The sequence below is a fragment of the Balaenoptera ricei genome, chromosome 4, assembly GCF_028023285.1.
Source record: "Balaenoptera ricei isolate mBalRic1 chromosome 4, mBalRic1.hap2, whole genome shotgun sequence".
NCBI classification, from domain to species: domain Eukaryota; kingdom Metazoa; phylum Chordata; class Mammalia; order Artiodactyla; family Balaenopteridae; genus Balaenoptera; species Balaenoptera ricei.
In genome coordinates this window covers 81841339-81855784 of record NC_082642.1, presented here as the reverse complement: position 1 = coordinate 81855784, position 14446 = coordinate 81841339, and the positions used below count along the sequence as shown (strand labels likewise).

The 14446-nt window shown below is 44.4% G+C and overlaps 1 protein-coding gene across 7 annotated transcripts in view; it reads right to left on the bottom strand.

Annotated features, from left to right (window-relative positions):
- LPP (LIM domain containing preferred translocation partner in lipoma) overlaps positions 1 to 14446 on the bottom strand; it is a 695870-nt gene that overhangs the window by 654850 nt on the left and 26574 nt on the right. For 2 of the 7 annotated variants that reach the window (XM_059920756.1, XM_059920755.1), the window contains exon 2: positions 3296 to 3463. The exons of the other annotated variants lie outside the window; for them this stretch is intronic. The gene's annotated coding sequence lies outside the window, so the exon portion shown is untranslated. The remainder of the gene's footprint in view (positions 1 to 3295; positions 3464 to 14446) is intronic. 7 annotated transcript variants of the gene reach the window in all.

The window sequence follows — 14446 nt, the reverse complement described above, 5'->3', positions numbered from 1 at the left end:
AAAAACCAGAACACACTAGTACATCCTGGCCATGGAAGGCAGGGTCCATTTATAAAATACTGCTATTGTTGATTAACAAACACTTGTTATGTGCCAGGTAATTTTCTAAGCCTGTTACCGATATTAACTCATATAACCTTCCCAACAAGCCCTATGAAGTACATACCATTATCATTATTCCCATTTTACAGATAAGAAAACTGAGGCACAGGTAGACTCAGAGATAGATAGTGGTGGGGCTGGGAACTGAATCTAGGCCATCTGGCTCAACGCCTGTGTTCTTCCCCTCCATGCTACGCTGCCTCTCAGTTGGTTTTGTTTGTCCTCCTTGTTTTTATTGTTGGGGGAGAGAACACAAACATTAATGGACAGTAAGAAATATGAAGGGCGCACAACCAGCACATTCTCTCCCTAAAGTCAAGTGTCAAGAGAGGCCAAATCTTAATGAGGAACCAAGTTACTGATTTGCTCTGAGAAAGCCCTGTCACAAGACCAGAAATACGCAGTGTCCGTGAGATCAGTATACTCCCTGTCACCGTCAGGAGGTGGTCTCAGGAGAGGTGAAGTCAAGTCCGAGTTTCAGGGACGGCAGGAGAGATAGACTGAAGCATCACCCCCGTGATGTCAGGCTGAGAGGACTGGAAGGCAGGACCGAGGCCCTCTCTTCCCCGAGCACTTCCCATGCTTGCAGCAGGGACTCCAATCCCCATTCTGCAGATGAGAACACTGCTGCCCCCAGTTTTGTTCCAAGTTCCAGAGAAGCACCCATTCCTCGCAGACGTCACTACGAGTTCATGGGACACAGTGGTGACACAGTGCAGGGGGGGGACCGTTCAGGCTCTGCAGTCAGACAAATCCAAGTTCAGATCCTGTTCCTGCCACTGCATGACACTGTGACAGTTACATGCAGAGTTTTGACTTCTTAACCCATGAAGTGGGGAAGGATAAAAATTCTTACCTCCTAGGGTTACTGGGAGATTAGAGACAATGCTTGCAAACAGCGTAACACCTGGCCCAGGGCAGCTACTACAGTCCTCCCCGCCTTATCTGCAGTTTCAGTTACCCGAGGTCAATGCGGTCCAAAAATATTACATGGAAAATTCCAGAAATGAACAATTCATAGGTTTTAAATTGAGGGCCATTCCTGAAATCTCACGCCATCCTGCTCGGTCGCCCCCAGAGTGAATTATCCCTTCATTCAGCATATCCCGTGCCTCTTAGTCACTTAGTAGCCAGCTTGGTTATCGAATCTACTGTCTCGGTATCAGCGTTTGCGTTCAAGTCATCCTTCTTTTACGTAACAACGGCCCAAAGCGCAAGTGTAGTGATGCTGGCAATAAAAGGTGAAAAGTTCTCCACTTAATAAGGAAAAAAAAAAAAATTGTATGCTGAGGTTGCTAAGATCTACATACAGGAAGAACGAATCCATGAAATTGTGAAGAAGGAAAATGAAATCCATGCTAGTTTTGCTGTCGCACCTCAAACTGCAAAAGTTATGGCTACAGTACATGATATGTACTTAGTTAAGATGGAAAAGGCATTAAATTTATACAAGATATTTTGAGAGAGAGACCACATTCACATAACTTTTATTACAGCATATTGTTATAATTGTTCTATTTTATTATTGTTATTGTTAATCTTTTATTGGCCTAATTTATAAATTAAACTTTATCATAGATATGTATGTATAGGAAAAAACGCAGTATATAAAGGGTTCAGCACCATCCACTGTTTCAGGCATTCACCGGGGGTCTTGGAACATATCCCCTGCGGATAAAGAGGAACCACTGCATCTTAAATAAAAATAAAAATTGCCCGACACACCCCCTACCCCTGGATCTTTTCCTTTCCCTCGTGGGAAGGATAAAATAGACGTGGCGCTCTTCCTCCTTTCTTCCCTGCTCTTTCAATGGCACTGCTATGCTCACAGTCACCTGGGCATAAAATCCCTTAAGCCCTTCAACCATTCAGTCACGTCCTCTGTGCTTACATACACTGGTGCTCTTATCCAGGTCCTCCCTTTTTTCCTAGAAAGTTTTTTACCAAACTCCTATTCATATTATAAAACCCAACTCAAGCCTCACTGACCCCAGGCAGCCATTCTGATCATTCCTTCCTCTGTGCTTCGTGTGCACATGAATTATTACACTGATGACACTAGAAGATAATTGAATAACCACATGCAAAGCTGATATTCACAACACACAGAGATGTGGCGATACAGATTGCTAAAATATTTAAATATGTCCTTGCCCAGCTTCTGTTTCGAGGCCCCCAAATGCCCTCACATCACCTCAGTTTTCCCGATCCCTCCCTTAGGACCCCTTGAACCTCCCCGCAATCCAGCAACAAAAAGATTCCCTGTGGCAGAGCTTGTGCCCCTTCAGCACAGGGGATTATACACATATAAATATCACCTCTGTCTGTAGGGACAACTCACCTCTAAACTAAACGTTGATTTACATACTTTTTGGAGCAGGACAGGTATTCATTACTGGCTAGGGTGCTCCTTGAAGATCAGAAGCACTTGATTCCTCAGCATCCAGAACACGCCCCCCAGGGCAAACTCGTAGCAAATGCCCAAGTGATTCACAATGTCTCGGATGGTTCTCCCTCCTCAGCCAGGACTTGCCACATAGTAGGCTTTCAGTAAGTCCTTGCTGCCCGACCGCCCTGCTGTGTGCAGCTTTGGAGTCAGACCCAGTTTGACTCCCGCCTCCCCCAGCTGCCCAGTCCAGCCCCCTGACCCCAGCTGCTGACCCTGCAGTCCATCCTTACCCCCCAACGACACAACCGAGAGGCCAGCTCTCTGCTCCACGCCTCCAACGGCCCCCAGTTCTGACAAAACCAATCCAGACTCTCCTGAGACTGCACGGGCGTCCTCATTCTTGACCTCCTTCTAGGAATACAGAGATGACCGAAGGGCACACCATTCCTCAAAGTACACAAAGGGCAGTGCATAAACGTAAGAAGTTACCCTTTAAAAGTTAACCAAAGCTGTTAAAAGCAGCTCCTGATATTTTTATAACGTATTAGGGTTTTAAACACCTTTTACATCAAATTGATTCACTTCCTCCTCCCTCATCATCCAGTGAAGTAGGAAGAACAGGGATTACTTTCTCCAATATGAGTGATGGGAGGTGACTTCGCCACGTAACACAGCTGAGTCACATCGGCCACCACTGAATTCTAACCTCAAGAACCTCAATCCAGAGCTGTCGGGTTCCCTTGGGTAAGCGCATCTCCTTAAGGCACAATTTTATGAACTAGGATATGAAAACACAACACACACCTCTGTCGCTCGCTGGGTCCTAAGGCTGCTGTATTCTCCTGCGTAGCACTTTTCACTTTCTGAAAGCATGGATCTGTTTACTTGTCTGTTGTCTGCCTCACTCCCTAGACCGCCAGCAATCCGAGGCCATGGACTTTGCCTGTCTCCTTCATCACTATATCCCAGCACCTAGAACAGAGCAGGGTGCACTTGACTGTGAAAAGGAAAGAGGATTTGGAGTCAGACCCAATATTGACTCCCTCCACCCTCCCTTACCAGCAGCCTAACAGTGGACAACTAAACCTCTCCAAGCCTCAATCTCTTCATCCTTAAAAGCCAAATGATGACACCTACTCCCCAGTGTGCTGGGGGTGGGGGGGTGTAAAAAAAAAAATATTTGCCAGTGCTCCACACAAGATAAGCAGTCAATAAATGTCAGTTCCCTTTCTCTACCAGCCACCAGCTGTGCTTCCTTCAATCCCCGCCCACCCCTAAATGTCTCCTTCTCCTATCAATCACCCCCATCTCCTGCAGCCCTAAGGCCACAAATACGCCCTTCTCCACCTCCGCCCTTCTCCACCTCTGAGCGTCAGATCCTTCCTGTGGCCAGTGTCTATGAGAGAGGCCCAGGCTGAGCTCACAGCTGCAAACGACCACATTTTCATGTCTGCCAAGCTCTGACCTACTTCCCAGCCAGACCAAAGCAGGTGATGCTGGTAGTGATTCAGCAAGGTCCTTTTTTTTCCCCCAAGTCATGTTGAACATAGGTCATAACACAGAATCATGGGCTCACAGAGGTCAGAGCTAAAAATGTCTACAAAGCCCAGCCCATAAAGTGCAACTCTCTTACTTTATAGACGTGGAATCTGTGTCCTAGAGAATGGAAGTGTCTTAGCCAAGAACAAACCCCCCAAGTTCCCCAAAGATCAGTTAACAACAGCAGGGCTCCAGTTATATCCTAAGATACAACCCTGGCTTGCCCACCACGTTCCCTCAGCTCAGAAATGATTCCTTGTGTCTCAAAGCTTAAATTCTTGCTGATTCCATTCCAGGCAAATGTATTCTCTCCATTGTTAAATATTCTGCATCTCTGTAGATGATGGAATGTTTCTCTAATTTTCAACCCCATGAACTACAGTTTACACACCTAGAAATAAAATTGCAACTGTTTTAAATTATAAGAGATGGTATAAGAAAAGACCAACAGACTAGAAGTGAGGGGGTATGGAGTCTAAACTTGGTTCTGCTACTAACCACTTATATGACCTTGAGTGAGTCCTTCTCCCCTCTGGGTCCCCTTTTTCTCATATTAAAATGGGACTGTTGGAGCAGATCCTCTCCAAGCTGTGATATTCTGGATCTGTGTGTCTCATCATCACCTTCAATATAATATTATCACCCACTATCCAAAATAATTAGACTGTAACTCATTAAGCCCAGAATTTTTCCGTAGTGTAACTGGGTATATGTCCTTTAGCATGTGATCAGTGTTGTCAATGAATTGTAAAGCTTTTCAAAAACAAGGGTTGCATTTTCATGTAATTATGTCACACAGACTTTGTAAATACCATAGAGTAAATACTGCCAAACTGATGAAGTTTTAGAGTAACGCATGCTATAGGGTGAGAATAAAACAATAAGTCTCAACAATACATCAAAATTTAGGCTTCCCGCGACTGTGGATTTCTTCACAGTGGTTCCTTTATTCTAATACTCCTGCCATTCTTCAAATCCCTTCCTTATAAACTTTGTGAAGAAGCAGCTGTAGATCTTGTAGAATATTCCCAATGGGAGTACCTCTGATTTTGGAGATGGATTCTTATTTTTGCAACAGTCACTGAGAGACAATTCCAGTGAATAAGGGAGATAATCCAGTTGTAGGGGATCAGGCTGAATAATACTTGGCCAAGAAAATTATCACATGAAGTTTTTGGGTGATAAGAGCATCATGGGCACAAGTCACAGAGCCACAGCTGACCCCAGAGGACCCACCTAAAGAGGCTGATACGATACTCAGTGGATTTCTAAGCAGTATCAGGTTTGCAATACATCACACTAAATCTTCCTGAAGCTGCCAAGAAGACTCAACATGCTGATTCAGAGGTGGTACTTCTCTCCTGCTTCCTACTGCTCTTTTCCCAAAAAAGAAAAAAGTTTCTTAATAAGAAATGCCAGGTGAACTCTATTAGAACCCAACACGAGCATAGTCACTGGAATATGTCCTCAAAGATGATGACACAGGTCCCCCAGTTTTCTTTCCCTACTAAGCACTCATAAAACAAACTAATGAAAAAGGCCTTATGCGTTAAAATGTTCATAACAGTGTTATTTAGAAAAGCAGGTAATTGGCAATAATCCATGTCCAAAAATATGTAAATGGCTAAATTTAAAAACAGTACATCTACCCAATGGAATATAAGTGGTCATTAAAAATATGAGAATTATATGGGACTTCCCTGGTGGTCCAGTGGTTAAGACACCACGCTTCCAATGCAAGGGGCACAGGTTCAATCCCTAGTCAGGGAACTAAGATCCCACATGCCACGTGGTGCAGCCAAAAACAAAAAAAAAAAAAAAATGAGAACTATAAAATAACCTGAAAATGTTTAGGAATACTCATTGGAGAAAAGAAAAGAGCAAATAAAACTGCCTAGTAAGAATAAGAAAGTACTAGTGGATAATATTTTAATAACATACCTTCTTTTGAATAATAATGATGATGACTAACAGCTAATGGCATGACTCATGACTCCTCCATGACAGCCTGGAAATATCTGAAGCTATGATAAACACATAGGGGTTTAAATAGAAGGCAATCAGAAACTCCAGAAAAAACAAAAGACTACGTGAGAAATTATGATGCAAATTTGGAGAAACCAGTACAAAATAAAAGAAAAAGTTGATGGAACTTCAAGAAGAAATGCAGAATAGACTCCAAGCAGGCAGGAGAGCAGTTAGAAAGACAGAAGATATATAGGATATGGTAGAAAATACTTAATTACTTAATTTTCTTTGCCCAATCAAAAAAATACAACCCTCAAAATTCAAGAATATTAACAACAACAACAAAAAAGCAAGAGTCTCAGTGTAGAAATAAAACAAACAACCTGGAATGATTCTAAACAACTAGAGGAGAATTAGAAGGATCTATTAGATTTTGATGCAAACTAAGGGAAAGTTCAGTCCCCTGTGAGTGGCTTATAGGTGGTGACCTCAGAAGCCTAGAAACGGAAATGAAACCACAGCACATGACTTAGCCTGGTATTGAGCAATATTTACCTAGAAATCATAATGTAAATGTTGTTAATTGTTTTCAGTTTTTGAAATCAACCCACAGACACAGCATAGAAGACTCAGTGATGGCTACAAAACTGTATAAAAGTGCATGTAGACATGTATCTGTTATAAAAGCTGGAGATGCAAAATGTAACATAAAACATAACTGACAAATTTTAAGAGTAAAAGTGGGAGAAGAAAGGTACAGAGAAACCTCAACATCTTCATCTTACAAAATGGTGGGTAAAAAGATACTGCCAAAAGTTGATATGGCAAGGAATGGAGATGAATGCACATTATATAAATTTATAAAGGAAACTAACCCAGAGAGTAAAAGAAATGATCCAACTGTCAAAAATTGGGAAGGGGGATGGGAGGTGTCAGCGTGTATGTGAGTTCGTCCTTGCCTATCACAAAAGACAGAAGTCAAACACCTGAAACTAATAACTTAAAAACTAAAGATATAAGCATACTCTTTAGAGATATGATAATAACCACGAGAAGAATTAAAAACAAAAAATGGTTACAAGTGGGGAAGGGACTGGGGTAGGGAGAGATGGGACAATAAATTCTTCTTCTTGGTTTTTTAATAAATGTTTCTGTAGTATTTTATTGTGTTTTTACTATGAGTATTTATTTGAACAACATTTAAGATTTTTAAAAATAATAAAAATAATATTTCAAAGGAAAAAGGAATTGCTCCAAATAGCACGACCCAGAGGTCACAGAGGTCAAATGTGGAGAGGACTTCTTGGGAAAATCATTACAAAAGGACACTCTCGTGTAGATACTAAATGTACAGCCAGTTCCCTTTTTAAGTCACTTTGCCCCCTTTTAAAAACTTCCCTCTCCCCTTCTCTCCCCAAGCTCTTTAACTCTCTCCTAACATCTTCCTATAAAATTTTGAACACTCCATGTCCCTCAATTTTCTTCGCTGGCTTCAAAATAAAAAGTAAACCTCAATGCAAACTTGAAAATGTAAAGAATCCCTGAGGAAACCCTAAAATCAACAGACAGCTCAGCCTGTGCGGTCCTGTGGCCTAGAAGCGCACCAGGGCCTGGAGGTTGGAGCTATAATTAGCTGCTTCTGGGCAGACAACAAGGACTCCTGTTCCCTGGAAAGGAGGTAATTAAAAGAAGCAGATTTAGGCCCGAGGTGGCAAGTCTCAAGGAACTGTGGCTCCGGGCAATCCCAGCCTACACCCCAAATGAGGAAATAGGAACCTGCTGGCCTGACACTCCATTCCTAAACCATTTTTTCCTCTCTCTGGTTTCTAAGGCCAGGGGAATGCCAGCCATCAGCCCAATCACTTTTTTTTGGTCACTTAAGACCAATTTACTGGGCACCCCCTATGTACCAGGCATGTGCTCAGTGCTACAGGGAGGGTGGGGATGAGTCAGACCCGAACCTTGACCTCAGGGAGACAACAGGGGAGCACAAACAAAATTTAGAGCACACAGCACTCCTGATAGACTTTCTCTCCCATTCCTGCAACCACCCAGCAGGGTAAGATGCTTTCCCCCTGTTTTACAGATGAAGAATCTGGAGCTCAGAGAAACCACCTTCCCAAGGTCACGGAGCTGTAAGAGTGGGCACAAACTCAAAACCAGGTTTCTTTAGCTCTAAAACCCAAGCCTTTTCTCCCTGTGCCACCAAAAGAAATAGGAAAAGAAGGCATCTCTGCAAAAGGGGCTAAGGAGATAGGCCAGTGACCATGTGTGAACCTTTCTCAGAGCTCAGAGCAAAACTCATGGATTTCCGTTTTTAGGAATTTCCAAAATTTCACATTGCACCTGTGCCAGTGTTTAAAGGGCTCCCTCTCATACTGTCCAACACCTTAGCTGTCACCATCTCAGCATTTAGAGCCTTTCAAAACATGGGCCCTGGCTCAACTTTTATCTCCCAGGGTTTGGCACTCCACAGGGTCCTTGCTTTATGTAGGAAAGGATCACACAGCATGAGCCACCAAAAACCCACAAATCTGAGCTCCATCGCCACGAGCCTAAGGGAGATAGCAGCTCCAGCTTCATGCCCTTGTCTCGCATCTCAGCATCGTCCACCTGAGACCCTCCAAACACAGTCAGGCTTCTAGGGTGAGTGGCCTGGAACAGCAGCTCTGCCTGGCACATGTCTCTCCTGCATAGGGAGGCCTGCCTTCTGCAGTTCTGTGTCCATCTGCTAATTTTCCCTGCATATCCACCCAAAACTGTCCCCATAAACTTGACAGGGGTGATGCCAAATTTCCTCTGCTTGGGAAAGAGAAGAGGCACAGGGGAGGGGAGGCTTCAGGTAAGACTGGATCGTGACCTTGTCATGAAACAAAGATTTAAGATACAACTCAGCTACTGGATGCACCAGTTTCCCCATTACATGTGGCAACTCCATGATGTAGGGACACTGCTTTGCTATCCTGTACAAAAAAGAAATCTAGAGTCTGGTGTTCAACTAAAAAAAATACAGCCTGAGGACTGTTCTCCCTATATCACATCCACTGATCAGTTCCTCTTACCCCAACCCTTCTTGTAGGCACATGGACACTCCTGGCCCTTTATCTGGACATCCTGAAGTCAGAACCAAGGTTGGTACTGAGATTAGCTACTTAAATATAGCTGTGCCTTGCAAGTCTTGGCCCATGTTTGTAAGTTTGCTACATATTAGCAAGTGTCCACCTGGCTACCAGCTACCCAGATACTCCCATGAGAATTTTCCATGAATTCTTCAAAACTTTCCAGCCTATGAATTTAAGGGGACTTCCCAGGCATTCCCTCACCTACCCTTAATGGTCTTATACTGCAACCGGAGGTGAGAAGTAACTTACATTGGTCATAAGTATACGAAGGCAGACGAGGGAAGTCCTTCATTCATACCTCTGGCAAAAATGTACTGAGCAATTAATTCATGTAGGCACTATGCTGTGTTAAGTGCCTGGATACAGAGCTGAAAACACAGGGAGGCTGCCCTCAAAATATTCAGCCTAATAGGAGGCCAAGGACAAGCAAATAACTGAACAAGTACTGACACAGCAGAAACCATACCATCCACTCCTGACTCCCAGCCTCCTTACGGGCAGCAGTGCACATCTCCCATGAGCCAGCATCCCTGGACCACTCTAACAGATGCTAAAACACACTTCAGTTCTCCCAGCTGGAAGTGGTGGGAGGAAGATACAGCACCTGATCGGTTAGTAATACACAGTGGAATCTATTTCATGCTGAAGATAAGGGGGAAAAAATAGAGATGAAAAGGAACTTATCCAAGAGCTTCTTCAGCTTTCAATTACTAGAAGATACCAGACGGAGAGAAGGAGACCAAAGTACTGGGAATTTCCCAGCTCTTTCTGGCGCCACACACCAAGGCACTGAATCCAGGTCAAGATCAAGGAGAGCAAAGAGATGTGGGACCCTTACACACCTCAAGGCCACAGAGATAACCAAGTCTCATCCACACCTTTACCTACACAGCTCCCTCTTCCTGACAGGTCCCTGCCTGACCTCTCCTTCGAGCTCACCCCTCCTCATCCTTAGAGGTGGGCTTTGCTCGCTCCAGCCACAATGGCCACACAGCAAAGTGCTAATGGAATTAGATAAGACACCCCTGCTCTTTCTCCACTACTCTGCAAAATAAGAGTTTAACAGATCACTATAACTTTCGGAAGAAGCCCAAGAGACTCATTCTTCAATTTCTTATCAGCCGAGGCCCTCCACAGCAGGGCCCGACCTGCCTTCTCAGCATACAATGAGCCCCATCCTAGGGAGTCTAAGCAACCTCACAAGCCCAGTTCAAGTCCAACACTGTTCATAGAACAGTACAATTCCCTGCTCATGGAACCCACCCCTTCCTCTAAGCCTATGGGGCACACGCTTGTCCGCTTTCCCCACACTATCTGCTCTTGGGTAGTCTAACTTTTCATGGGAGCGTGTCCTCCCACCCCTACTGGATGGGGAGCTCCCTGTGGGCAGGTCCTCACACCCAGGAAACCCCAGAGCCTGACAGTCCTGGTGCATTGGAGGCACTCAGGAAACCACCACAGCACAGCTCTCGCAGCTGGAAGTAAGCCCTATAAAATCAAAAATTCACCACCTCTCAGTTTCACATAATGTACTTTTTATTGTTTTATCACTAGATCCTCCAATTAGATTTACAACATCTTGGTCAGTCCAATCCCCATCTGACAGTCTCCCGCCAAGAGGCTCTCCTTGAACACTTCCAACGACTAGAAGTCTTTCCTCGCTCATTTTTTGATATCTCTTACCATGTATTCTTAAATGTTGAGTTCAATCTATCTCCATGGGCTTCCCGGTTAAATCCCTAGGAGCAGCAGGTGAGAGAGGGTTAGCACAGGACCAGCTGCAGAAGCAGTGTCACGTGACAACTAAGAGCATGGACTTGGAAATCAAGCAGAACTGGGTTCACCTTCCAGCCTGCCACCTGGGAGAAGGCATCAAACCCCAGGCCTCTCATGGCTGTTAAAGGAGTAACAGAAATATAACTCAGGCAGAGTGCCCAGCACAGTGAGCGCTCAATAAAGAGCAGCTATCACGGTAATTGGTTCTATTCCTGTTTCCCATTCCGGCCCGCCGCATAATCAGAGTGCTAATCGCACCCCTGACCTCTCCGTGATGCCTGTCTACCCTTCCATAGGAGGTCTCTGCAAAGCCTCAACCAACATCCCGTTCTGTTTGTCACTGGTTGGCAGGAATGGAGGCAAGGGCTGACCACACTTCTCACTAAAACCCTGGCACCGAGAGGACCATGAAAAGTCAGGGAACACAGATCCGTGAGCTACTGCCTTGAAGGGTGCTGTCCACCCACCACTCCACAGAGTGAAGGACATCAGATGCCTCAGCAGCCGCCTCGGCCACTTGGAGCTGGGGACAGTCCTCAAGCCTCTCCAATCACAGCCCCAAACGCCGGCACCAGGAAGGAGGGCAAAGGTAGGGACGAAAGGGAAGAGCAGCACGTGACCACGTCTGTCCTCTACAGTCAGGCTGCTGAGCCACTCGCCGCCCTGGGACACGTCTGCCTCCTCTTCACCCAGTTTACTTCCCACCCGTCAGCAGCTCAGGGGCTGCGTCCTCGGGTAGAAGACACGGGATCCAGTCCTGGCTTCGGACTAAACTCTAGCTGATCCCGGAGGCTCAGTGGTCTCTTTGAGGCTCACTTTCCTCATCTGCACAACTGGATACTGGCTTAGACTGTTGGTTCGTTAACCAGGGAAACCCGGCAAAAATTAGGGAATTTTCTCTAAGTACTCGGGACCAGGCTAGCTCTCAGAAATTCTGATTCAGGACTGGAGTGGCAGCTGGGCATGTATATATTTTTAAAATTCTCTGGCTGATTCTGAAGGTTAAGAATCACTGGCCTTAGTGGGCAAGGACAAATTAGGGGTACGCAATTAACAGGTATAAACTACTATAAATAAAATAGATAAACAATAAGGATTCACTGTACAGGGAAGTGTACCCATTACCTTGTAATAAACTCTAATGGAATATAATCTGCAAAAATACTGAATCACTATGCTCTACACCTGAAACTATCACAATATTGTAAATCAACTATACTTCAATTAAAAAAAAAGAATTCAAGGGGGAAAAAAAGAAGAATCATAGACCTTAAAGATCCCTATGTCCTCTCTGGCTGAGATCATCACGCCTCACCTTTGGGAAAATGTGTGTAAAGATCTTGGCACGGGGCCTGGCACACAACAGGTACTAGTTAAAGGCTCACTCCTTCCACCATCACATCCACCCCCCAGCCAAAAGCAACAGCAGCCACACAGGCTCTAGTAGGCGAGACGGCAGCTGTGAAACAAACTGTGTTGGCCAACCCGGCCAGTCCGAATCAGTGCAGACCCATGGTCCACCCCCAGGAGGTTCCTACCAGTGGAAAGAATGGGGAAGGGCTGCCTGTGAACAAACATATGCCCAGAAGAGCAGAGGTGAGCGCTAGAGTGGTGCTTCTCAAACCTTAGGGTACACACACATCGTTGCAGGAACTTGTTAAGATGCAGATTCGGAGGTGGGGCTGAGAGTCTCCATTTTTAACAAGTCCCAGGTAATACGGACGCAACTGGCCCGAGAAATAAATCTTGAACAGCAGTGTTCTGAATAGAGGCATTTGGAAGGGGGTAAACTCACACACGAATTTGCTGAGCATCAACTAAGTACCACTCCACCCCGTGCTGGGGCCGGCAAGACAGAGACGAATAAGATGTGGAAAAGAGACATCTCAGCAAACAGTCGCAATAAAAAATGCTTTAGTTCTACGTCTGAGGCAGAGCCAAGGTGTCATGGGCATTCCAGCAAGAAGCCATTAATAATATCCGAAACAGAAAACCGTAAGGAGCAGTGAGGAGGTAGTTACCTTGTGGAGGAGAACACCACAAAGTAGTATGTACGGCAGGGCCCCACTTTGGAGACTAGAACTGTAAGGGTTCTAGCCAGTAGTGGTTTTTATATTTTTTAAAGGGAAAAAGAAGGAGGGGGAGGGGGAAGAGGAGAAGATGTGACATAGACTGTATGAGGCCTACAAAGCCTGATATATTTACCATCCAGCTCTTTACAGAAAATGCTTGCCGATACCTGGGCTAGAAATATAGAGAGATGCACAGATACGACACACAAATATCACATTGGTTATTGCAAGTGGCTACAGGTAGTTTTTTATTTTCTTCTCTGTGCTTTTCCATATGTTCCTTATTTTCTTCAGTGACAATGGATTATTTTGAAATTAAGGGTGAAAAAAAGTTCTTGTACTTTGGGCAAGCAATCTCATGTCCAAGTAATCTATCTTGGAAAATAATCAGAGGTGCAGATAAAGAATTTGGTAAAAAGGATGTTCATCACAGTGCTATTTACAATGATGAAATATTAGAAATTCAAATGTCAGCTACCAAAAAAAAAAAATAAAAAAAATAAAAAAATTAACAATTATGGTATATTCTTATGATAGAATAATATCCAGTCATCAAAAATTACATGTATGAAGAACTCCTAACGCCATAAAAAGGTGCCCAGGCTCTACTGTTTGGTGAAATGGTAACATACAAAACTATATATACTGTTAAGACGTGAAGTCAGTCAAATGCACAAAAAAGTAATGAAAAGAACTACTCAATAATATTAAAAACAAAAGAGTGTTTGAATCTAAATCATGGATTTACAAGTGAGTCTCATTTCCTCCTTTATTTGGTTCTATATATTCAAAATATTTTATTATGAGCATGTACTGCTCTTAGAGCAATACTTATAAAATTTGGCCTTGTTTTACGCTTTCACAATTCTTCCTGAGGGATTGAGAAGAGGTTCGAGGGAAGGAGACATCTGTGCTACCTTTTGAGGTATAAGCAAGTTGTTCACCAAATAGAAACAAAGGGCCCAAGGCCAAGAGGAAAGCACGTGCAAAGACACAGGCGTGTGAGATGGGGTGACCAATAACACACTTGCGGTAGCTGAAGCACAGAATGTGACTGGCAAGGGTTGGCAGGAGACACTTCTAGAACCGAGGCAAGGTCAGATGATGGCAGAGCAGAGGTGTGCCCAGGGAAGGATTTTACCCACAGGCCATGGGAGAGGGTGAGCGGGAAGGCAGAGGCCAGCTGGGAAGCTGGAGGAGAAATGCCTGCCCTGAAGCAGAGATGGGGGATCAAAGAAGCCCAGGCAGACCAGGGAGAAAACTGGTAGGCGAGTGTCTTCCACTCAGTTCCCCTCACAAAACGATTCTCCTTCATTTTCTCCTAACAAGGCTGTGCATGTATTTGTGCCTAGAAATAAAATTAATTGGGAAATCAAACCAACACGTTCTTATTGTCCCAGGCATTGTCAGAGGCCATTCTGACTTCCTCCTAAAAGTAGACCCAACTAACCCTCTGTGTTGCTTCACAAGTTACTTCT